The following is a 25,498-nucleotide window of genomic DNA, read 5'->3' on the forward strand; positions in this document are numbered from 1 at the left end:
CCCAAGAGATGTCAACTGATTATTTAAGGTTCGGTATATACACATATGGATGAGGTTAACTTACCATTCAGTAGTGATGCATTATTAGGCTGTCTTCACACACAAACCTGCACAGCTCCATTTTCCTTCACCTCAGAGCTCCATTTCATAATGCCCAAGACTTGTTTTTGTCATAAGATGACTGATACTTAATTTTGGAAAAATGAGTAAAAGATTCAACCAGTTCTTCTCTATAAGACAGAAAATTCACCTGGCCCATGAAAAGAGCGTTTGCAAGAGAGGTAACGTAATGGTCCTTCCTCTCGGCACATTTCCCCTCAAAGCAAAGGGGATGCTACTGCAGGCATTTCTTCTCATTTGACTGAAGGGAAATGAAAATGGGGGGGTACTGCTGCACACTGCAGGTCTGCCTATAAAGATAACAACTCTATCTGGCGTTAGTGAAATTTTAATGTATGTATTTTTTTGCATTGTTTCTCCTTCTTCTCTCCTTCCACACCTCTACAGACACTGAAAGAAATCAAGTAATGCAAATCCCAAAATGTCTCATGGTATAAGGCTTTGCAAAATACACCGCTTTTCAAGCAAAGGGCAATTCTAAGACCACAAGACCCTGAGCAGCTCAGGACGGTGTCCCACCAGTATGACACAACACACAACCAGTACCCAGACAACTGCTGTCACCACCAGCATCCAGTCTTCCCCATGGAGTTGATGACCACACTGCTGCCATTTTTGCTTAGCTTAGTATTACAGAGATATGTAGTCAAGCTCTGTGGTAAATCATATTCACTTGAAAGTGTGTCTACCATGCGGAAACGCAGTAATAGATAACTGCTTTATTGTTCATTGACTACTATAAATTCTAATAATTGTTGCAGCCTCTATTCTTCTCACTTGGCCTTTTCTATTTAGAAAATGATACTCTGAGGTAATGATCTTTTCACCTCACACGGTGTCCTGACCCTTTCTGTTGGATCTTCCATCATCTGGTATCTCTGAACTGATGATTTCAAGTAGTAGAGATTGTACTTCTATCACATTCATCCAATAAATAATTACTGGTATCTTATAAAATGATCAATGGCAAATTTGGGTAACTTGAGGACTGTTTCACTTGGTTATCCAAAGTAATTGAACAGAAGCGGCTTGATGAGCAGCACTGCATATGGAATTCACATTAATGAACTGCGTATCTCACATGTTCTACATGTGTTTTACATGATGTGTTTTATATATTATTTTTTTTTCAGTACTTACAGAATCATATAAACTTCAGACGTGTCTTCAGAATGGAAAAAGACTTTTAATTGTCCTTTTAAGTATCCTTGCAGACTCAAACAACTTTTGGAAATGCCAAAACAAAATAGCTTCTTCCCACATATATATTAGAAAAACAATCAACAAACACGAGATGATCTTTGTGGAGTTGAGGGGGGACAAGAACGTCACAAGCATACAGCCTTGAGATCATCACAAAATGAAGCAGCAATGAGTCTTTGTCCCCTGGTATCTCCACAGCCTTTGCATCACCCCTCAAACTCCAAGGGGCTTGCGTATTTTATCTTCAGGGAAACAGAAGCTAGCATGTACCCAAACCATATGAACATGATCATTATCAAGAGACCAACAAAGAAATTGCTTTGTAAGTAAAAGCCTTCTAAGGAACATCAGACACTTCTTTCTGCTGTTAATTAGTAACAGTGAGACTCCTCCCCTGCTGCTGTAATAAAACAAAAGCTATCCTATCGCTATCCTATCAAATGAAAAAAAAAAAAACCTCAGTACCAACTTCTTCTGTGCTATATCTTGTGTTTTACTTCGTGTTTTGTCCCTTCCTCACTACCTTAAAACTAAACATCAGCTCTTTCTATATCATTGACTTATAAGAAGAGATGCCCTGAATGTGCGTAAACTTAGTTCTTGAAAAAGAACCCTGTGAATACATCGTTAATGCACTGCGTTATCTGAGCTAACAGGTAATTCTCCTGATGAGAAGTGCCTTAATAAAGGCAATCTTTCAAAGAACTAAAATCTGCCTTTCTAATGCACACCAACCTTTAAACGAACGAACAAAACAAAAGCCAAAAAAATACAAACCACAAACCCATGAAAAACTACATTGGAAAGTGAGGACAAAAATATCTATTCTCATTAGAACTGTATGTCAAAATTAGGAAGATGCTACCTAAGCCCTTCATCCTCTCAAAAATAGCGAAATCGATAAATTTCCTACCAGTGTAAGCAAAAAAATAGTACAGAGAATAAGAGACAACTGACAAACTTCATCATTATTCACTTGCACAGTGGAAGCAAAAGAGTGACTAAATTATGTTCTGGGATTCTGATACTTATTTTACCAACTGCCAGGTGGATATCAAATGAAAAGGTATACATACAAAATGGGAGAGTGTATGTTCTCATATTTTGCTAGATAAGAATAAAAACCATTTTATGGAGAGATTTAGAGATCAAAGTGAGTATTCTGAGATCAGAATGTAGATGTGTATAACATCCTCGTCTCCATGTTTTTCCCATATAATTCTCATGTGTTAGCTTCTAGGAACTCAGAGGTGATTGGGTCTTCTTGTCCTCTAATTTCTCAAGAGGATTAACAAAGGATAAAAAAAAGTTGTGTTAAAAACAAGGATTAAAAAGTTAGCATCAGGCTGTATTGATCAGCAAAGGGAACTGCACACATCTGTTTCTTGCACTTCTAAGAGCTGAGAGATACAAGTGTTTGCACATATAGAAAGATTGTCCATGCAGCAGTTAGATAGCAGTTCTGTTTAGCATTTTGGGTAATGAAGTTTTGTTATCTTCTGGGAAACCCCACATACACAAGCTCTACGCTCTCACTGAAATAATCTACTAGCAGAAGCACAAATTGAATCAAATCCCAAAACATACAGTAGGATCCCAGCCCATGAATCACCATCCTACTCCAACACACCTTGCAGCAGATGCCCTGGGAAACTGCATGCATCGACTCAGCCTTTTCCAAGAGTATGTCCAAAAGGTGCAAGGATTCCCAACATGCACTTCATCAACTTCTTCATGAACAGTGCGTTCAGGTGAACTTGTGACAGTATCTTTCTGCCCTGCTGGATACTAAAAGACCAGACTTTAATGCTCACACAGTCTACTAAAATGCACCTGACGGCCATTTTAAGACCACTGGTATAAATACTTTCAGATCTCAGTGCAAGATATTACCACAATTCATTTAGAAAAAAAAAAATCAATGAAATGTATTTTTCCTATTTCTAAGAAGTCCTGCTCTATTTAGACAGTAATTTCTTGCTTTGCAGCTTGTGTAGGTAATACAAAACACGCTGCTAAAAGCAGACAGAGATATAATCTTTCAGCAAATAAGTAACCTACTGCAGAATCCGGATACCACATTAAGGTGCAAACAACATTACCCGAACAGCATGCCTAGGAGATTTTGCCTTTGTCAGCACTCATTTGACGGATTACCTACAACAGAGTTTTGGTGGTTGTTTTTTTTTTTCCCCCCTCTTTTTTAATTACTTGAAATTATAGCTACTCTTTCAAGCTTAAAATTACATAAATGATTCTCCTCCTCCCGTAAAGCTTGTAAGAGCCCATAAGGAGAGAGATGAACCTATTTTACATGTATGCTGTCAAAAATAAGTCAGTTGTGATGGTTGTAAGCATGAAGGGATACCCAATATAAGAAAATCTTAGGACTGCAAAGAACAAAACTGTATCCTACTAACATAACGGTTTGACATTTAAAAATAATTTATGCTGCCTCTTGAAAACACTAAATCAAATAATAAAACTGTTAAGTGTCTGTGATCAGATGTTTACAACTGTGTGTTTATCACCTGTCATTATTTTCTGACAGTTTGGAGAGGAGTGTAAAAACAATGATGTTAAATCTAAATTTGCAGCCCCACTTCTCTAGACCACACAGGCATTATGTGCAAGTAAAAGTTTCTGAAGACAGGCATCACAAGTATCTATCAACTTTGACAGTAAAGCCCTCCTCCTTTTTTTTTAAAAAAAAAAAGAGGGGGACTGGGTGTCAAACACCAAAATGCTGCAGTGGTAAATATAGGCTGAAGTTCTCATCTTACTGCAGCAGAAAAGCCCCACACAAGTGAGCATCACTACAAGGTGTACTAACCCAGCCATTTAGGAGCTGTGGATACACACGTTACTTTCAGAGAAAGAAAGGAAACTCTTCTCTGCCCCTTTTCTTTTCAAGATTTTGTTAGAAAAAGAGTTAGTAGACTGGCAGATCTGTGCTTTGCTTGCATCTGTGGTGGACAAGGCAAATGCTGCCCTTGCTTTTGCTGATGTCTGCCATTTAACAAATACTGAACAAACACAGCAGCATGATGACTAAGAGGCACTAATAAATCTGGGACATCTAGAGTATTCATCCTTCAACAGCTAGCTAGATACAAGCACCACGCAAACACGAGTCAATGCTAGAATACACTGGTCTGGGTGTCACAGAATAACATTAAAAATCCAAACTTTTTGGACTGTTGCAACTCTCATTATCTAAGAGAAAGTCTTAGTAAACAATCAAGAAAAAGTTTATATAATCTCCAACTACATCTTTAGGAGATGCAGGAGCACTTTTATTATTTTAAAATTTGAAAAAAAAAGAAAAAAGGAAATATCAAGGCAGCAACCTGCTGTAGGTTTTGTAGGTCGCATTGTAGGACCACAGATGATCAAGGAACTGCATTCAATCTCTCAATCCTTTGATTAGGATGGCCCAAGTGGCAAGGATGCTTTCTTTGATCTTCACCTTTACGATCTGTGGTGACAATTAGAGCTATGCCAAGAAGCCTACTGACAGATCATCCCTATATTTATACTGCAGCTACAATAGCACAAAAGTCTTTCTGAAAATAAAAATGACATCTTTTTTGACTTGCAAAATTAGTTGCCAACAACGCAGATCCTCCTTTATTAACAGTGAGCAGTTCAGCATTGAGGCAGAGCTCCGCGTGCTCAGCTGGTGAGCACCCCGAGTCACACCACCAAGCGTGTGACCAGATGCTGAGCCCCCTGCCACAGGCTCTGCTCCTCCTTTGGAGGACGCAGTCATCGAGCTGAGCTCCACCGAGACTCGTAAGGAACACTCCCTGCCGCAAAGAGGCTCGTACGGAGGGATCATTAGAATCAGAGTATCAATACAGCAGCAGATTACAACGAGCACAAGACGTATCACCGACACCCTGCTCTGGAGTCCATCAGCAAAGCAATTTGCCGTGCTGGCAGGAGCAGCAGGGATGTTCTCATCTACTTTGCCATTGGCCTGTATCATAAACCACAACAAATTCTGAAGCCACAACGGACTGGAGAATTAGGGATGAAGAAATGAAATTACATCATAATTCTTTACATCTCTGAGGATTAGGAGGGTTCCTCCTTTTAGGCGAGAATGGCGATTTCAGCTCAGGATAGCAGTAAATGGAACATGCAGCAAATCTCTGCTAATCTGTGTGGCTTCAAATACCCGTGTTTTGGATTAGACACGTTCTGCTGAGCAGCTCTGTCTCCAGTGCAGCTCCTGGGGACGCAGACAGTAATCTGAAATCAAAACCACCTTGGCCACATTATACAAAGTGCTGGTTTGGAATAAAACTCGCTACACTGAGGAAATTCATTGAAAATGAGTAAGTGACTGTGCCTGAAGACTTTGTGCTGGATAGGTATCATCTGGCCTCCTCCAGCTGACTAAACTCAGTGTCAAGACTAACAACAAAGCTGTTGGTTGAACAGGTACGGCTGGCTGCCACAGCAGCACACAAATCCAAAATTAATGCTGAGACCAACTTGAAGCAAGAGAGTTTGAAGGCAGGCTGCATTTATCATCCATACCTTATCCATGGGCATCAAATTTAATTCTTTGGGACTGAAAAGCAGGGGCTTTTTGTGTGCTTGTTTGTTGAAGAACTACTGACTACTTTTAGCAATTCTACTGTGGTTCGGAAGCAGTATTATCCACTTCCATCAGGAAAAGAAAGAAACAGAGAGTACAGAAATAATCACAGCCACAAAATTTTTATTGGCAATTATTATGGACAAAGTACGCAAAGAATTAATAGTGCCAAAGGACGCAGCCACGTCCTGAACAAGCTGAACGTTAACCTGATGTGATACCAACTGAAAGAAAAAAAGACTGAAAATATTTGACAGTACATTCTCTGGATTATTAACAGTGTCTAAAAATACCCTTGGTCAGCAGCTTTCCCCAACACAAGCAATCTGTTCAGAAAGATGAGTCAGCCTCCCACTAAATCCTGATCAATAGAAAATCCCCATGGTACAGAAACATCTCTTGGCAAGTTAAACAGCCAGTGCTCTGAACGTCTGAGCAAGCAGTGTAGCATGGGAACCAACGATCACAGTACCAGAAAGCTAGGGAGGTGCACAAGGAGGCAGTGCACAGAGAGAAGTCCAGAAGACTAGTTAGTGTTCAAGCTGCATGTTACTGTGCCTCTCTGTTTACATAGCTGCTCTGAAAACTCACGTAAAATACATGCTTCCTTTGGAAAAAGTGTCTGCTTGGCAAGCAAGAAGCAATCACGTGGTTACATGTTAATAGATAGAAACAGAATGCTCTGAATGCACCTAATTACAGTAATGGGAACCAGAAGGGAAAACATTATCCTCTGGAGTGACAAAGGAGAAGGCAAGTTGTTCCGATAGGAAATCAACCGTATTATTCCAGAGCTTTCTATATGTAGTCCAAAGAAGAACGATCTTCTCTGTGCCATAGTATTCTAAACACAAACCACACTCAGCATGTATGTGATACCTTTGGTAGCAAAGCAGAAAGTTCAAGTATAAATGGTGTAACCCTGGCACAGCACAGATATATTAAAGATAGCACAGTCACACACAGCATGACAACACCACACGCAGTCACTCAGTGTCTATGAAACACTAGAAAACCCCAGCCAAAACAGAATCTAGTTTTCTTTACCTGTACAATGGGAGCATAAAAGCTGGTGAAATGCAGGCAGAAATGGCTCGGTGTGTTTCACCTTACCATGACAGAGACTATGTGTTTACAGTCATAGCAAATTACACAGAACTTGGACATTCAAGTGCAAAGTTCCTAATTTTAAGGTTAATCTTAAGAAAGTTCTATCTCAATTTTCAGATAGGAAAGTGTCTGAAATGGCCCATTTTCAAGTGATAAAAGTATGATGAAACAGGCATACCTGCAGCTCTGGGGCAAAACACGGGAAGGGGTCCAAACATTAGTTCAGATTTCAAAGCAATGACTATATCAGACCAAGAAAAAAATGTTCTGAATGTTAAAATCCATGGTGGTGGATTGCATATGCATGAATCTAGCCATGAAGCCATGAAAAGGAAACCACCACCAGCAGAGGTGATCCAGATCTGCTGATTCCCACAGGGCTGTGCCCGTCACAGATGAGGATATTACTCCAGGAGGCAGTGCCCTGGCTGGTGACTGTGCTGACAGCCAGACTGCATTTGCTGAGATGCTGGGATGGCTCACCTTTGAAGCAGTATTATTAGCAGCATCTGGCTGCAAAGGCCAAGGCAACAAAATTCAGGTCCTTACCTTGCTGGTGTGAGGAGGAAGGAAGATGAAGCATTATTAGAAGGATGCGCTGTAGCACTGGTAATAGCAAAGTAGCATTCAAACCAAACTGCAATACAGATATTGCAGAGATTATATTGAGTAATCATCAAGGTACTGTATGTTACTCTAAGGTTTAAGCCTTCTCATTGCACTGGAGAAATACATGTACACATGAAAATGAAAAGAATTCATATTAGAAAATGGATAGCCATCTCTAGCTACACATAGCTTATTAAATATTCTGCAACAATCAAACTACAGGTCTTCTAGTGCTGAGAAGCCCCATTCTCCATCTTCAGGGCACAACAGAGAGGTGGAAGACAGTTCTTCACTGACAAACAAAATTCTTTAATGCAAAAATCTTATCTCATACCAAGCAACAATCTCACCTAAGGGCATTCACCTAAGGGTGTGGGGTTTTTGTTATTGGTCGTGGGTGTTTTGTTGAGGCCCCCACCTACTCACTTGCCTCTGCCAGCTCTCTGTAACCATCCCCACTTCCCACCTTTCCCTTCTGTTTGAAGTTTGTTAGATCCATTCTAATAAAACATACTTTCAGGGGAGGAAAACAGCCACATAGTAGACTTTACTGAGGCTTCTCTTCTACCTTTCGGTAGGTCAACTACCTGAAGCGGGAGCTCCAGCAACTGCCCTACTTCAGGCTTTGGATTACTCCAGCAATTCCCCTCCTTCCTCCTCACGTTGATCAGCTGTGTAACCAACAACAAACACTGCTGGCCTTCAGAAGCAAGGGAAATAAGGTTTTCTCAGATATCACCCTCCCCACAAACATGTCCTGAATATGCATGGCAAAATTAAGGCTCCAATACTGATTTTTATTTTTTTTTTTTCAATTTTTACCATATAGCCAGAGATACATGTTCTTAAAGTATATTCCTTTCTACAGATTTTCAACCAAGGCACAGCCTCACACACCACACAGCATTTCTTCAGCAGTGCTAGCAATTACACAGCAGCAGTCCACCAAGCCTCAGTGCCATGCATACAGTGCAATGCATACAATGCAATGTGGGTCACTGTCTCATCTGGCAAACACCACTGTCAGACAGTCAGATTTGTTTGTTTTATACTGTCACGATGCTTCAGATTCTTAAAGATTAATTATAAATCAAAGCAACATGACTCGCTTTCAACAGAACAGATAGTTCTGCCTAGCTTTTGCAGGATGCATCCTGTGCAGGGCTCGAGACAGACACGTATTCTCATGGCAAAAGCTCAAGTTAAAAAAATGTATTTACATAATGAGATTGTGAGATAAACTCCTGGAAACCAAGAATTTCAAAGTTAACCATCAGCTCTTTGTCAATGCTAATGATGTGCATACTTGTGTGTGTGTGTGAATGGGCAACAATCATCTGCAAAATGAAGAAACTGCATTTGCATTAAATTTTGAATTTTCTGTCTTGCTTGGGTTGCGGATTTAATTACTTTTTAATACAGGCTTCTTGTCCATTTTCTGGAAAGGAAAAAAATGAAGGTTGGAAAAAAATGAAATTTATTCACAGAACTTTATTGCTTTAGCCAAGTAATTATTTAAGCTGTTTTAATGCTTTGAAACCCATGTCTCAAGTAATCAAACGCCACTTTAAAGAAGCTGTTCATGATACTTGTGAATGCAGTTGCTACAGCAATTTACTCTCAGGTTATTAGCTCATTGGGTCTCGTGGGCCAAGCATAGGATTAGGGTACATGAGTTTCCTGAGATGCATGTGATGGTGTGAAGAGAGGAAGAAACGGAAAGAAAACGAAAACACTACTGCAAACAGTAGAAATAGAAATTCTGCAGATTAGGCAGCCATTTTTAGAGAAAGCCTCAGCATCGCACTAGAAGATTCTGCAACGTTCAAAGGCTTCATTCTGACTGAAACATGGTCCTGTACTTCAAGATTTCAATACCTGATCTGCAGTTCATTTTTGGCATTTTTCACGGGGCTCGTATTACAATGTCTGTGCCCACTGCCCTCAGTGCAACACGTCTGGAAAGCTACCTAAAAGCAGAACTACCACAGCACAAAGCACTCACCGAGAGCAAAGCGGTTTCTCTGTCAGAGCACTCAGACGCCCACTTAGCCTTCTGGACTTCTCCAAACACGTTTCTTTTGAGCAAGTTATTCTAATGAAATTAGCTTTTGGTGGTTTGTGAGGAAAAATTGGAAGTAAAAGGCATCCAACTGAGCATGGAAAGAACCAGCCAGGGCTCTGGAGGCCTACATGAAGTACTATGTTTTTAAAACGTACGTTTGATAGATAAAAATATATGCAACATGAAAAAAGATGCAGTAATATGTTTATCTAACTGACCGTGAGTCAGTACAGCAAGATTACTACGACCTGTAGGAACGAGCACCATGTCTCACCAAGACCCTCTGCTGCCGTGCCAGCTCCCCCTCAGCGGGCCCAACCTCTGCTTCCGTCACAGCGCGCCCAGGGCTCGAGCAGAGCCGGCACCACAATCCGTAACAGTGAGCACTGCTAAGTGACAGCAGACAGCTGCCTCGTCCTAGTGAGGTTCGTGAGCTGAGCTACGCAGGTGAAAGAAGAGGCAGTGGCTTTCTGCAGGGCTGACAGAAAACACTAAGGTACAGGACAGAACGAACTGGGAAAAGCCAGGATGACGCCATCTTCTGCAAACGCGCCCACTCGGAGCATGCCAACGTTCGCCACCCACACTTACCTGCCACAGGACAGCCCTGAAATCCTCGCCCTCCTCTCCCTGAGCCAGCACAGTGGGAAAGGGTCTTATCTCCCACTTATGTTTACTTTTCTACTTTTTCCAGTATTGCTCCTGCACCACTGGAGCCAAAAACATACCAACCACACAGTGCTTTTTCCCCAAAGGCTGTTTGCCATCTCTAGTGGCAAACAGCTCCAGGAAAGGGTGGCATCAGCTACAGCAGAAGAGCCCAGAGCTGCTCTCGTACCACTGAGACATGCTGCCTGACATGCACCATCCCTCTCATGTCCATCAGAAACTGTCAAACGAGCTGGTGGGGAGATGGCAGAGTATTTTGCCTAATTAGAGAGCAAAAGAAGAGAACAGGCAGCCTTCAGAATTACCAGTACGAGCAGTAATCTCCCCTTGTGCTCTTCAATAGTGAACGTATTCTGTCTCGTTTCAGCAGGTCCCCACGGATTCAGCAAGTGACGGAAGGCCAAACGACCGCCTGCACTTGAAGGCACGACTTGAAGGGCAAATGAAAGGCTTTTCACCAAGGGTCGTGAGAGGGCGACTGGTGCCGCACCACCAGCGAATGAATGTGAGACTGAGCACTGAATACCTTTGTGAGACTGCATAAATACCTTTTTAACAAGCAGCAGCAACAAGTTGCTGGGGGTGGGGGTAGAAACGGGACTCTCAGGGAGTTCAGTATTTTGGCCAAAGAAATCCCCCTTTCCACCCAGCTGAACTCCCTCTGACAACTTCTAATGCCCACTCACAGCTTCAGAAGTTTCTGCTTAACATTCGAGTATATTCTTCTAGCAATGATATATTTATTAAAATCTGTCAGTAGCTCACTAACTGACAAAGAAACACTGAGATGAAACAACAAAATGCAAAGAGCTGAGGACTGGAGGGGTGGGCATAGACCCCAGAGCACTGGATGGAGGCTGGTTTTCTGTGCCGACCCCAGGCTCTGGGCAGGTGCCCCTTTTTCTTTGGGCAATGTACAAGGAGGATGTACGCAGCCCATTAACATGTTGCACCCCAGCAAAGCATACAGCATTCCCTCCAGCCTTCTCCCTCCTCCTTGCTATAAACGGCTCAGTGATGTGGCACCAACTCTTCTTGACAATTTTGAATGGGGCTTGTGGGCCTATCTGCAAAAAAAGGATCTGATGAGATGTCCTGAAAGCAAAACAAATGCTAGCAGGTAGCTTCAGTTCTGGAGAATATGACAGCTCACTTGCACAGTCAAAGGAATTGCAGAAGTGGCACTTTGAAGTCTCACCATAGAAAATATCTTTAAAATATATTAAAGAACAAAAAAGCCCAGAACATTTTCCAAGCTAATTAAGATACTTAACACTGCTCTTAAGCAGTATAAATACTTTGAAGCTGCAAATAACCGTTCTGCAAAAGGAACTGGCAGAGAAAGCGATATACATAATGCTCTGAAGAACAAGGTGCCTCAAGTAGTATTACACTTTCTCATTTTTTTTTCAGTATTTATAAAATTACGTCAATTATATCCAGGTTTAAAATGGAAACTAACAAGCCAGTAGGCAGATAATTTAAGTATTTTATAAACCATGATAGGTGTAGTTTCAAAGCAGTAAACCAAAACAAAATGTAAGAACAAAACCCCACAAATCCTATCTTCCACTTCTCCTACCTTCCCAAGGAAGGTCTCCTCCTAACCAGATCTTCTTTCTGGACATTTCATGCAATACTTGGCAAGTAAGACACGTTTCTGCTTCCTGAGAAGAAAGGAAGCATGCTTTCATGCAGTTTAAAATGCCTATGACAACAAATGCTGTCAAGAGCTTGCTGGGGCTACCGCAGAGCTGCCGCCTTTAGCTTGCAGCCCCAGGCACAGTCCCCAGCAAGGAAGGACCTGGCCAGGCTGGGGACAAGGGTCTGGACCCTTGGCTAAGGGGCTAAGGGACAGCCAAGCAAAATGGGAAAGGGAAACCCTGCGCAAAGCTTTCCCCTCCCCAGGCCCACAGGGCACACATTCAGCCTGAAACTCTAAATGTAAACTGTGCAGGGCAGAAGGAGGCCTTGGAAATTGAGATCTAGCAAAACAGAAATAGGTAATAAATTCAACTAGACTGAGGGTGGAGTCATGTTTTTTTATCAGTCACTGACTGTGAGAACCAACTTAAGTCACTTCCATCCATGAGGAGAGAAACTAGTGCCAAGAAAAATGAAAGAGAATCCTTATTTGAATGTTGTTTTGAGATCCAGAGATCAAAAAAGCCCAAACAGTGTAATAAATAAATGAAGTCATAACATCTGCATCCCTCCTGTATTCCTCTGAAATGATGCACCTACGCAAACATATGAGACTTGGGAAAAAAACAAAAACAGAAAACAGAGGACAGAAGGCAATCAGGACAGCATGAACCACACACCAAACATTAATAGTAAGGTCCACATTTAAAGATGAAGCCATAGAGCAACAGTTTAATAGGTCCCTAATGACAGAGCGGGCCTGAATTCAGCTTGATCTCACCACTGAAAAATCAGCAAGCCAGAAGGCATGCTCAGTCCTACCTGACCCTATCTCAGGACAAGCCGAATCTTCTTGTAAGAGTAATTTAGCAACCGTCAGCAACAACCAGCCTGAGACCTTCACAAGAAATGCATGCAGAATGGGTGTTCACTAACACATGGTGCACATTCATGGTATGGTTTATAGTAAGAGTGGAAGTAAAGTAGTGTGGTGGTGCTTTTTAATCTCAACATCAGTCTTCATCCACAAAAGCTGAGATATATCCGTTCCTTGATTTGGGTTCCAGGTATATCTAAGAACTAGAGTTTGTTCTCCATATAAAACAGAAAGGAAAGGTAAAGGTTAGTGTCATTCTCTATCTGCAGTAAGTGACCTGCACTACAGGTTTGTAGGGGCCCAGAAACCAAGCAGGGAATGTAATACTCAAAGAGTTTTACTTTGCTCTAGAGCAGAGGTGAAGTCAGAACAGGAAAACTTACTGCGAGAATTGCAGGTAGAATAATGATCTGGGAACTGTAATGAAATCCTCACTACCTGATGCCTTGAAGCCTGCACTGCACAAAGCCTGGCAGAGCAGCGCTCACAGGGCAAATGGAATTGGCGAGGAGATCATTTCTGAAGCCTCTAACTAGGAGGGAAGTGAAACAAAAGTTCATGTGGTATCTGTTCATATTGGTGCTCTCCCAATCAGAGAAAAGTTCTGTCTGCATTAAGTTTTCTGCAGTGCTTTGTTTTTTATCTCCTTTTTAAAGATCTTGATCTTACATAAAAAGGTGTTGTTTTCAAATATGCCTAGGAGCACAGAACCTACTAAAATTGGCATTATTTGTACATCTAAACACGCACTTTGAAAAAAATCCACCATCACAACTTTTGGTTTTCTTGCTGAAACATAACCACAGCACCCACACGAGAGAGACATTCCTTTCCCTGTGTGAAAAGGATGGAGGTACGCAGCATAAAAGTAGAAGGGACAAGAAGGAAAGAGAAGAGGAAGAGGAAAAAGCTAAAGAAACACCTTCAAACAGCCAAGAGAAGAGATGAACACATTAGGAGAGAGAGAATAATTTGTTGGGATTACACTTCCAGAGGCAACTGCCATAAGATTAATGTAGCTGTTTTGGAGAAGCAGTCTTGTAGCGTCTGGAACAGCAAGGAAGTGAAAAAGGATGACTTTCTCTGTTGGTGGTTTTCTCCCCCTTTTGCTCTCCTCAATCAGCTCCAGAGATGGAAAAGCTTAGGGAAGAGCAGTGCAAAGAACTCAACCCTGTTCCAAATAAAGAAGACTTGTGGTTGAAAAACATCAGAAACCCAGGAGAGATTTTCTTCCAACACACCATTCATGGATGCATAACCATGACAAACGATGCAAGGTGACTTGCAGCAGAAGCCTGCCTTCTGCCATACTGCAAGGTCTCCTCATCCTCCTCCCCTTAACATGGGAGTGAGCAACTTTAACTAGCACAGCTCCTGCCTTGCACCAACTGCTGCGATGCTTCATTTGCTGCCATGGCGGAGGGCTGATCAACTGGTTGCTCACAGCTGGCACCCAGGAGGTAGGTTATTAGCCTAGTTCCTGTGGAAACTTCCCTCTCCAACAGAAGTTTAATGCAGCAGCTTCTTTCAAAATTCCCCTTTCCATTTCACATGCTGGGTTCCGGTGTCCTACAGGAAAACAGTGCTGCCAAAGCACAGAGCTAATGGCAAAAGCATTAGGAGACTGCTCCTACCTGGCAAACCGCATGCATGGAATTGCTAGTGGTGTCAGAGGAACTCACGACATATGCTATAAATCAAGGCAATAAAGCATACGTAGTACAAATCGTGGTAAAACAGGTGGAAAGGAAATTCCTGCTCTAACAGCTTTAGCACAACTGGATCAGGAATTGACTCCTACTCACTCTTACCTGTGACTTACAGACACCATTAAACTTGTAGCATTAAGTCTGTTGAAATTATAAACAAGATGCACATTTGCTATGAATACTGCCAGCTGGATGATGTTCTCAGAGGACCACTATCTGGCACTCATATCAGAGAGGAGAGACATGGTCCACATCAGAGAGCTGTATGGAATTAAGGAATTTCTATCCAGTCTTCTCAGGGATGTATGATTTCTCCCTCTTTTTATTTTTGTTTTCTGAATTTGTGTGTTCAAAGCCTAGACCACCACCTACCCCTCCAGGGTGACACTAGAACATAAGTACTGAATAGGAAAGATTTACCTGAACAGAGCAACAAAATTTGATAGTATTTTAACTCTGTGTAGGTGACTGAAGTCTGAATTCAGCTTAATGTAGAGTTCCCCTCGTTTGATGCGTCAACAAAAGCCAAAACCAAGCACATGAAGAAAACGTGACGAGAACTGGAGAGATAAAGAAAGCAAACTAACAAGAGGAAAAGGTTGGGGTGGTTTATAGGAAAGAATGCAACAAACAAAACCAGAGAGAAGCACAAATTTGACATCATCTAAAATGATGAACACAAAATTGCAAGAACATGTTCAGTCTGTTTTTTCTGCTCCGTATTTATAGTAGGTTTTCAGGAAAGGTTGAACTCAAGACTGATGTACAGATAAGAAAGGCAGAGACCAAAAGCATTCTTGTGTCTTCTTGGAAAATTCATTATTAGCAGGTTAGCTCATTTCTCAAGTGTTTTTCCATGTTGCTCGGTTTCCACCTCCGACAAGCCATACAGCTTGCAAAGGCATCAGGCTGCACCTTGCTGCAGTATGGAAGCTCACGATAACGCCTCAGTGTGCTTCCTCAGGCACCTCCAGCCAGATTCCTTCACGTACAGAGTCCTGAATTACATCCAATTTGGCCAGGAAAGTACTCTCTGGATATTTTCTTACAGTTATCAGTCATAACTAGAATCTGATCTCTCGCTGCCACCAACTAATCATCAACTTTCTGGGATTTATATATCAAAAAGTGGTGAAAAGGGCAGGCTGGAAGACAAGATAGCCCAGCAGCGGCTTGTACAAACACTCAGTGATTCAATCACATGGGTGTTGCAAGCTCAATGGAAAGAATAAGATATCGGGCTCAGGAATGTAAACCTTGGCATCTGATTCATCGCAAAAACAATGGTATGGGTGGGTATAAGAGCTGATTGTTACCACCATCTCAGTCTTCACTCTGTATCAGCTGGATACCACAGAAGAGCAAATGGCAAGACTACAGGACAAGTGATCCTTTCATAAAACAAAATACAATTTTATGAACTAGGAACACGACTTCAGCCCTTCCTATCATCTCCATCCCCTGTTTGAAAGCCAGGCTCTGCACACTACTGCCATGTTTCACTTTTGCCACAACAGCTGCTTCAGTCCTCCCACACCTGCTGCAGCCACCCTGCTGTCTGAGCCCAACTCTTACGGTCCTCTCAGTCCAACTGATCACCAACATACCTGATCCGACCTGGTCAGCCAAAGCTGGATTCACTAGCAAGCATAAACAACAGCAGAAAAAAAAAAAACAGTTGGAATTTGCTAGCTTTTGAACGAACATATGCTCTTCTCATCCTCCTGCCTCTTCCTGGTTGATCATAGTCGTCCAGCTCTTAACCAAGGAAATAACCTCCCTCTCCCTCACCACGTTGCTTTCTTCAAGTCACATGCTTATTGTTTTCTACTTCTACAAACCTTAAGTCTTCACTTGTAAAGGGTAAATCACGAGCACCACCCACCATGGAAAAGCCTATTTCAAGAAGTCTTAGAAGCGTTTTCCTGGACAGCCATCACTACAATGAGGTTGGTGCTTCCTAGCTATGCAGCACATAGGAAGGAAAGGGAAATGAGGATCTAAGAATAAGCAGCTGAACAAATGGAAAATGCTAGTTTAAATCCCTGAGGTTTTAGTACTGTTGAACATATTACCTAACCTCTTAACCAGAACATCATATTCCCAAAATTATTTCCACTTAAGAACTAGTTGGTAATTGCTGCGTTTACTGTGGTGCAATAATGCTATTAAAATAAATTAAAGTAAGGTAGAGAGCAGACCTTGAAGCTTCTGCTTTGAAGCCTGGGAGGATGTAATTTGGCACCAATGCCCGGACCTCACAGTGACTTGCTGGTGCACAGCAGCTGACACATAATATTCAGAAATGATTCATGATATTTATTTTCCTCACATTACTTTATAATCCGTCATAAAGCTTTCAGAAGTAAGAAGTTTGGTATTCTTCATCTGTAAAACAGAGATAAGGCATTTGACAAAAGTTTACCCAAAATGCCCATGGTCAACCAGGTCAACAGGAAGAAGAATCCAGGTGGCTGTCGCTGCTGCTACCTCAGTGCTCAGGACATGAGAAATGCACCCCATTTTCCAAACCTTCAGCCAGGATAATGTAAGTACTACTTAACTACAGGGTGTAGGTACAAACACAACTTCTGCACCCAGTGCTCAGCAGATGCTCTCACCAGATCACTCCTTTCCTTGGCAGCCAATATCTACTTGGACATCTGATCTGGACTGGAACAGAAATACTAAAAGCTAGTTTGGAGACCAGACGTTATGGCACTCCCTCACTGTTTCCTCTGCACTCCTCCCTCTGCTTGTTCTCCAGGTTTTACTGTTTGCATAAACTCCATATTACAAATGAACAGAAAATTAATTATTCAGCTTCTAATTCCCATTGCATGTTGATGTTTATGTAATTGAAAACCATGTAATTGCTTTATGTTTTTAACATCCCTTATAAATATGGATTTTTAACGTAATCTTTTACAGCAAATTAGCACAGAATATCTGGTAATGTGAGATGGGAGCTTGAGTTCGTTTGGCAAGCTCAGGAAGCAGCACACAGACTGAAGACTGGCATGGTGTCTCTCACCACTTCACAACTTTCAGTAGGCAGAAAGCCTGCTGTGGTGCCCAGCTTTCCAAGAAAGCTTGATCAGACTCTGGGACCTAAGTTTTAATGCAAGAGCAGCAAAGAAGGTAAAGCTAAGAATTCAACAGCCCCATCCCTCACAGATTTACAGGTACTGAAATGCTTGACTGGGGATCAATCTTGGTTTAATCTAAAGTCTGGCAACAAACTTTATTTTTGGTGGTAATCCATTTGCTTATCAAGTTTCATTTGCTAGTTTTAGACCAGGCAGCATGAAATACCTTTCTTTGGAACCCCAGCTGGCAACTTCCTTGGGTTTTAAACATCACCCTGAAGCAATTTTGCTCCACAGTGAATACAGCAGACTGGTACAGCAACTGAAGCATGACCTGCAGTAGACACAAAAGCCATTTGCTTCAGCTGCAGAAAGTTAACCCTCCCACTGACCTGGCTGCAACCAGCTTTACATTCCCGCTCCTTCTTCCAAAAAGGCATGGAGATGTCTAGTAGCCACGCTGATGTTAATACCAACACAGCTGTGAGGTATCCCTCAAATACATACAGCTTCCCACACCCTTATTTATCTTAAAATATATGAAGCTGTATTTTCTGTAAGGCAAGGTAAAATTGTGGCCATGCCAGCTACATAAAGCCACTTACAGAAAAAACATAATTAATCTAAACAAGGATTTCTCAAGAAAGCAGACACAAGCTGTCCAGACCTAACAAGGTCCCCCCAACACAGGGTTTTCCGCATTTGAGGGCAATTCTGCATTTCTCACTGCTCTCCTACGAGACAAGTGCAGTGCACCAGCACAGCTTCTAGTTGCAGAGACATCTGGCTGACCCAGACTCACCGCTTTTATTCTTGCTGAGCAGATGTCAGTAAAACTTTTCAACAAACCTTGGTAACCCTGCTCTCGGGGACTGTCTACACAGAAATGATGCTGATTTAAGTCAATTACATAACTGATTCTGTATTAAACTGCTACAACGTCTGGCTATAGACACTAACTTTTACACCTGGTCATGTTGACTTGCTTGTGGCTTTACACTTGAGTAAGAACACACATATGAGCTTTGTCAGAGCTCACATGTCACAAATTATTCCCAGATACAGATTTTAACCACGTGCAAAAATAGTTTCAGCTGGGGACAGAATTGGAGCCTGACATTTTAGGAGCCACTTCCACCAACTTTACTGCAGCAGCTGCAGGAAAAAAAATAAAAATAAAGATGATAGTAATAAAAAGCAAAACCCAAAAGCCACACAGAAGATTCTGGGATGTTTTCTTCCTGCTCACGCAGGTCTGAGCAGCAAAATTGATCTTCAGTGTAATCCTACTGCTGACAAAAAGAACAACTCGCTCCTAAGGAGCAAGAAAATTCTTGTGCTCTCCGCCCAATTTCCTGCACAAACTTCTTAAGGTAGCAAGCTGCCCCAGTCATTCCCTTTAGGAAATCATTTCTAATTAGTGGTTACAGACACAAGAATGCCAAACTAAGATTTGTGAAGGCACTGGAGGTTAAATTAGCATTAGACTTTCTGCTGCCATGGCCAACACAGATAGGTCTCAAAGCTCGATTTATGCTGAAGCTTTATCAGCTAGCTCAGATTAAAGCTAATAGTCAGGCTAAAGACCAAGGATTGCCACCCCGAGGAAGGTGCAGGGCTGATGGGCCAGAGTTGGCAGGAAAGCCATACAGACCAGTTCTCGGCTGGGCTTGGAAGCAGAATTAAAGCAGCCAGGTCTGATGAATGAAGGTTAGGGCTAGAAAATGAAGAGGTGGCCAGTGTAACTCTCACTCTGCTAGTGAGAACTCCTCTTCAATACTTAAACCAGAAAACCTGTGTAGTGGCTCTAAACCAGAAAGCCTTTGCTGTGGCCCTTTTCTCCCTAATTCCTTTTCTCCCATTTGCTATGACAATGACTTTTTCCAACAACAAAACCAACAAAAGATCTTCCTGGTACTGAAACTGTGCTAACAGGAAATCAAGTTTCTTTTTAAATACAAACATTATAATCCTTTTCCACCTTACCTGGAACTGTTTTGACTGGAAAGTCAAAAATCAACATGCGTGCCTTTCATCTGGATTCTCTCCATTGCCAGCGAAAAGACTGGGGGGTTGTGCCTACTGTTCTGCAACAGAAGCCTTCCACACAATTAAATGACACTGACATCTTTGAAAAGTTAATGCAGTTCAGCAGCCAGGACATTGCATGACATTGCCAAAACGTATGGTGTATTTCAAACACCCACATGCTGTTAAAAACTTGTGGAAAAAGTATTTGAAAGGAATTGATTTTTACTAATGAGAGCTCAAGGGAGAATTTAATTAGCCTGAAGAACAATGGGAAAAAATGTCCTTTATTTTAAACTTGTCTTCCTCTAGCTTGACATTTTATCACCTGTTTTTGAAGTTTTGAAGCACAGGCAAAGAAACTGGATACTCATGTCATCACCTTTTTCTGGAGCTGTTAATGAGGCATATGTAACAAAGTGAAGATAAAAATATCTGGACACAATTGTTAAGAGCTCTTATTTCATTTCTGCACAGGTGAGAAAAAACATGCCATTCACAGTCTCAATTCCCAGCTCCCCTAATCAGCCTCTGGCTGAAAGCAAAGCAGCTGATAGGTGATTACTGCCTGCCTGCACTGTTTTCCTACCTAGCTTGAGAACCACAATTTCAGCCTCAGCTACCAAAAAACAAACAAACAAAAAAAAAAACACACCACACCACCACCAGATTACAGCAAGAGTCCAATAATGCACTCCCATAAGAAGGGCATTTCCATCATTAGAGTAAGCTGCAGTTTAGGGAAGGCTTACATAGCATCCTCAAGTAACCTGTTTACAGAACAGGTTTAATACGAGCTGGAGACAGGGACAGGTCCCTGCCCGTGTCCATACAGTCTTTAAGGAACTGCTTTCAGGGCCAGGTGATAGTCGCCAGATCCTCCCCTTTTTTTTTCTGCTTCTAAAGCTGTTGGCAAACACAGTGAGCCCTGAGTAGCAGAACAACTCACCTAAGATTTAATGAAGGTCATACAACTGATTTTTACACTAGCCAAGTCATCTCCTGCTGTAAGTGCTTTCAGCTCCAACCCACGGAAGGTGGGCTGGACACCTCCCAGATGCACAGATAGCCTTTTCAGCAAGTTTGTTGCCCGTTTGGAGACCTGAAGTCACTGCTTGTCTATGGATACGTTACAGCTGCGTCTAGTAGACTAGCCGCTCTCCCAACAGCAGTAGTCTAACATTTCGGCAGCACTTCTGTTACTCTGCCAAAATGCTAGGCCAAAGTGCCCAGGGGCACCGCAAGGCTCCTCCTCAGGCACGTAAGCCTCTTCTGCAGCAAAACCCCTGCATCCCTGCAAGCTGAAGGAACTGCAAGGCGCAGCAACTCGAACACACTCATACCAGATGCCCAGGCTTCTCCCTGTGATCCCCACAGCTTTTTACACTCCCGAAATTGCACAGCCTCCGTGCGCAGTCAGGTCAGGATTCCTCTCCTTGCCCCCTTCAGAAGTCACCATGCTTCTCAACTGGGCTGGGGCCATCTAAAACCTCTGTGTTATTACCTGCTGTTCAAATGAAATGGAAAAATGAACAATTTTACAAAGGAAAGACTGGCTTGAAAGGCAGCGGGGACTGTGGTGTGAAACCCACTGTTGAAACCAGTTCACAGGTGAACTGATCAGCCATCCAAAATGCCAGTACTAACTAGTACCAATGTGGGCATCCTGGAGCTCACCTTACTCCACACAGATGTATCAATCTGTTTTTTGACAAAAACCCTCTCAAACAGTCTCATGAGGAGAGGAAAAGGGAAAGCAGCACCCTGAACTTGATCAGGGAATGGAGAAAAGACAGAATTCACAGTTGACGGGATCACTTCCATCCAGCAAGTGTTATAAAACAGGGTTATTAGAGAGCTAAATATGCTCAGGCATAGCTTCTATTTAATAAAACATTCAGTGACATTTTATTTGTATCCCTTCTGAAGTTTGTGCTTCTGTTCAGTCTACCTCCGAGTATTAAATTCCAGCTGTAGGCTGAATTGGACTAAGCTGACGCACAGTAATTGCCAGTTGAGCTCCAGTTTACAGACTGAGTCAATAATGAGACAAAGAGAGACTCGATAAGAGGAAACGCGTGCAGCCGGACTGAGACTACGGGGCTTTGGGAAGCCTAAGTGATACCACAGCACTCGGGAATTCCAGAATTCCTGTTTGCCGTCTGCAAAGGGCTGGCTACAAGCTCCACATGGAGCAGGATGCTCTGAGAGCTATTTGTTTTGTGTTTTTTTATAGATCGAGTATTGTGGTATATCACTGAAATTTGGAGTGTTTGTTCCACTTGGCTGTCAGATTGTTTGACACGGTCAGATTTTTCAATTTTCAGCGTGCTGCCAATTTTGATACAAGCAATTTATATATGCCATGGAAGGAAGATCAGAGACTTCTGCCAACTGTGTACGCTTCTAAATTTGTTTTAGAATATTGAGGTACATCAAAATCCTAATGAGAACTCAATTAAAAGCACACAAAAATAAATAAGGAAGCATCCACACGTGCAACAGCGGCCATTGCCAAATGTATTGTAGAAATGTAGCACAAACGTGCAAATGAGGACACCTCCAAAACATGTGGTGTATAACTTGACCACAGCGGCACTGTTTACTAACAACTGCGGAGCTCCAATTGTGGCAACATTACTGGAGCCAGCACCAGTCAGTGACTGTGGACTTGGTGCAAAGAAACCCTCTTTCCTAGGCAACGGGGTTAAGGCTAATAAAAGTATTTAACAAACTTAGTAGGAAAGAAAAGAAGGGTCGTGAAAGGAAGAGGAGTTTGAATTCAAATAGCCAGTGTGCTTTTGTTGGTGTTAAATCTTTCTAGACCAACAGTACAAAATGGAGGAGAATTTTAAGGAAGAAGCAGTGTGAAAACACATTTAGATTAAAAGCAATTAAAGGAATAAGTTACCTAGCCCTCGAGCTGAACAAATTTGCATGGTTGTTGAAAAGTATTAAGAACAAGGGATTCCCTTCTGTCAGAGAGCTGTCAGAGAGCAGGGAATCCCCCGTGCTGGGCAGAAGGCCGCTCAGATGGGTTACCACCAGCAGTGGATTCAGGGCATGGGAGAGACTCATAGCTCTAAGAGGAAAAAAGTGGATGGGGAGAGCAACTTTTTTGGATAAAGATCCAGTAAGTGCAGAATGAGAGCAGAAATCCCAGTCACTGCAAGCCCCTGCCACTGCAAGTGTCATTAAAACCAGAATAAAGGCTTTGAAAGAGCAATTCCAGGAGTTACATGTATGTGCTGATATGGATAACCCAAGGAATTATATCCTCCCATCCAGTCCTAAAACCGGGCAGATACTTGGATGAATATACCACAGACTAGACTAAAGGAAAAGTCCGGCCATTCAACTTCAGTGCTGGAAACCAGAGACAAGCGGAGTGTGTCTGGGGTGGGACTAAAGGAACAGCTCTGAGGATTACCACAGCAGCCCAAGGTTAAAATACCCATGTCGGGAAAGAGAGCAGAATCATTTGACTTGCTTCTAGATTGTCTTGGTTTAAGTTTTTAAACTGACCCTTTCCCCCATGACGTACAGACCCTTGTAAAATACGCAGCACTTGCTTGCGCCCTTAAGATGTGCAAACCCTTATAAGATGTGCAACAAGTGCTAAGGACAAAGAAGGGCAGGGAGTTGTTTTCAGAAATCTGACCTTACTCCCGTTTTTGCCTTGGGGCTTCTGTCTCCTCCCCCTGTCCCCAAACAAATCCACCCCTATTTATGACTAAAAGGAATCTTTATAAACCCACAGCTTCGGGCTCATCTCAACTCTCAGCGTTCAAGCAAAGCCATTACTTGTCAAGAAGGGTGCATTTTGAAGTGTTGACCTGGCTTTGACATGGGACACACTTTTCAGAAGGGGGTTACATTCCTCTCTTCCAGCCTGCAGAGTGACCGTGTTTGACTGAAACGAACCCTATGCGTGAAGGAGTACCTGACACAACCCAAACAGATATGCTACCGGAGCTTTCCAGAAATGACAGCAGGATAAAGGAGGCCTTTGAAGTTCATGGAGGAGTAGGAAGGGGTGTTAATTTAGAAAACTTGTCAGTATACCCAAGAGCAGGAGGAGAGCAAAGTACCAATTAATAATTCACACTTCTATTCCACATGTTATCATAGTATCTCAAAACAGTTTGCAAACATTGATTAAGTCTCACGACATTCCCCTGAAGCAGACAAGCAGAGATGAAGCTCTACTACCAGCCCGGATGTTACTCTGAGCGTGTTTTGTTTAGCTGATCTGTGCCTCTTCTTCCCCATCTGTTAAATGGTGATAATGACACTATCATACTACAGGGAGTGGTTCAAAAGCTTAGTGATTGCTAAATCAACAATTTTTTAGATAGGAAAATAGCACAGAAGGGCAATCTCCTACGTCAGACTGCACTCAATTACACTGAATTAAAGCTACTACATTTGACATGATAACATGCCTAGTGGAAAGAAAATCCTCCATCTTACTTTTATAATGCCCTACAGATTTGCTTTGCTCTGTCCCTAAGCACCCAGAACACTCGAGTTCTAGTTAATGACCAGGCTTCTTGGGTGCTGTGTTAACACAAAACTCATCATAATTATGGTAATTATAAATTGCCATAGAAAGAAATGTGAGAAATGAAAGACTCTGTCCACTGTAGCCTCGAATTCTCAATTCACACAAAGTATTTGGTGTCTTTGGGAGCCAGGACTGACATACCCATAGCTGCAAACTCCAGAGGGAATCTTCATTTACATTCAGATGGAAAGCTGAGCACATTACACTGTTTAATCCTCGCTTTGAAAGACAGGTATACAAACGTATCCCACTTACAGATGGGGAAATGGCAATTCAGGGAAGCTCTTGAACTGCTAAAGGACAGAGACAATCACACACGCACCCCACAACCAGAATTTCACCTCAGAAACTCCTTATTCCCAATATTGTACTTTGAGTGTTTTTGTTTTTTAATATATAAATAAAAACAACTCCTTGCTGCTCTGGTCCTAATGAAAGAGTTCCTTTTTCCTTGTTTGGGGGCTCTTTCATGCATAGAAAGAGGCAGAATTACTTTGCTTAACCCCCTTTACTAATCTGACTTTTCCAGAAGGACCAAAGATAAAGACGAAGTAGCGGCTTCATGAAATACAGCTCTTTTCTTCTCCGGAGCCTGACAGTCACTTCCAAAAGCAGATTGTCATGACAACAAACAACCTGGAGGCAATCCAGCCAATTAATCTGCAGAGGAAGCAGCCATCCCAACCTTGGAAAGAACTGCTGCTTTAAGCTACAGAAGCCAAAACAAGAGAAACCCAACAAAAAACCTTACCACACACATTAATCTTATTAGGCTGCCCTAGGCCCATAGTGAAAAACAATTCACCCCTCAGCACAGCAGCACTACTGCAGTAGCAATACAGAGCGTTATGCACTCACAAGCCCTTTTTCCCTTCCCTTTCCCCAAGACGACCGCAGTGCAAGAGGTTCTCTCTGAACTGAGTTACATCCCCGGGACGTGACACAGCCCGGGCAAGTACCAGGGCAAGTACCAGGATGACCCATTCAGCTTTTACATCCCGAGCCCAACAAAGAGCCTGTAGGTTAAGCAGAGAAACCACACAGATGAGATGATCACACACCACTGCTCTAAACCCTTTTTTGTTGACATCGCTGCTGCTTGTTTTCCTTCTTCCCTTATGAGTTGTCAAGAATATTTATCACCGTGTTGAGCTCTGAATTATTTTCTCTTTCATGAAGGACTAAATCATCAGTGCAGC

The 25,498-nt window shown here is 42.3% G+C and overlaps 1 protein-coding gene across 5 annotated transcripts in view; it reads right to left on the reverse strand.

The window, feature by feature from the left end:
• LDLRAD3 (low density lipoprotein receptor class A domain containing 3) overlaps window positions 1–25,498 on the reverse strand; it is a 121,447-nt gene that overhangs the window by 28,701 nt on the left and 67,248 nt on the right. The window lies entirely within an intron of this gene.

This window comes from Anser anser, assembly GCF_964211835.1.
Source record: "Anser anser genome assembly, chromosome: 5".
Classification (NCBI taxonomy): Eukaryota; Metazoa; Chordata; class Aves; order Anseriformes; family Anatidae; genus Anser; species Anser anser.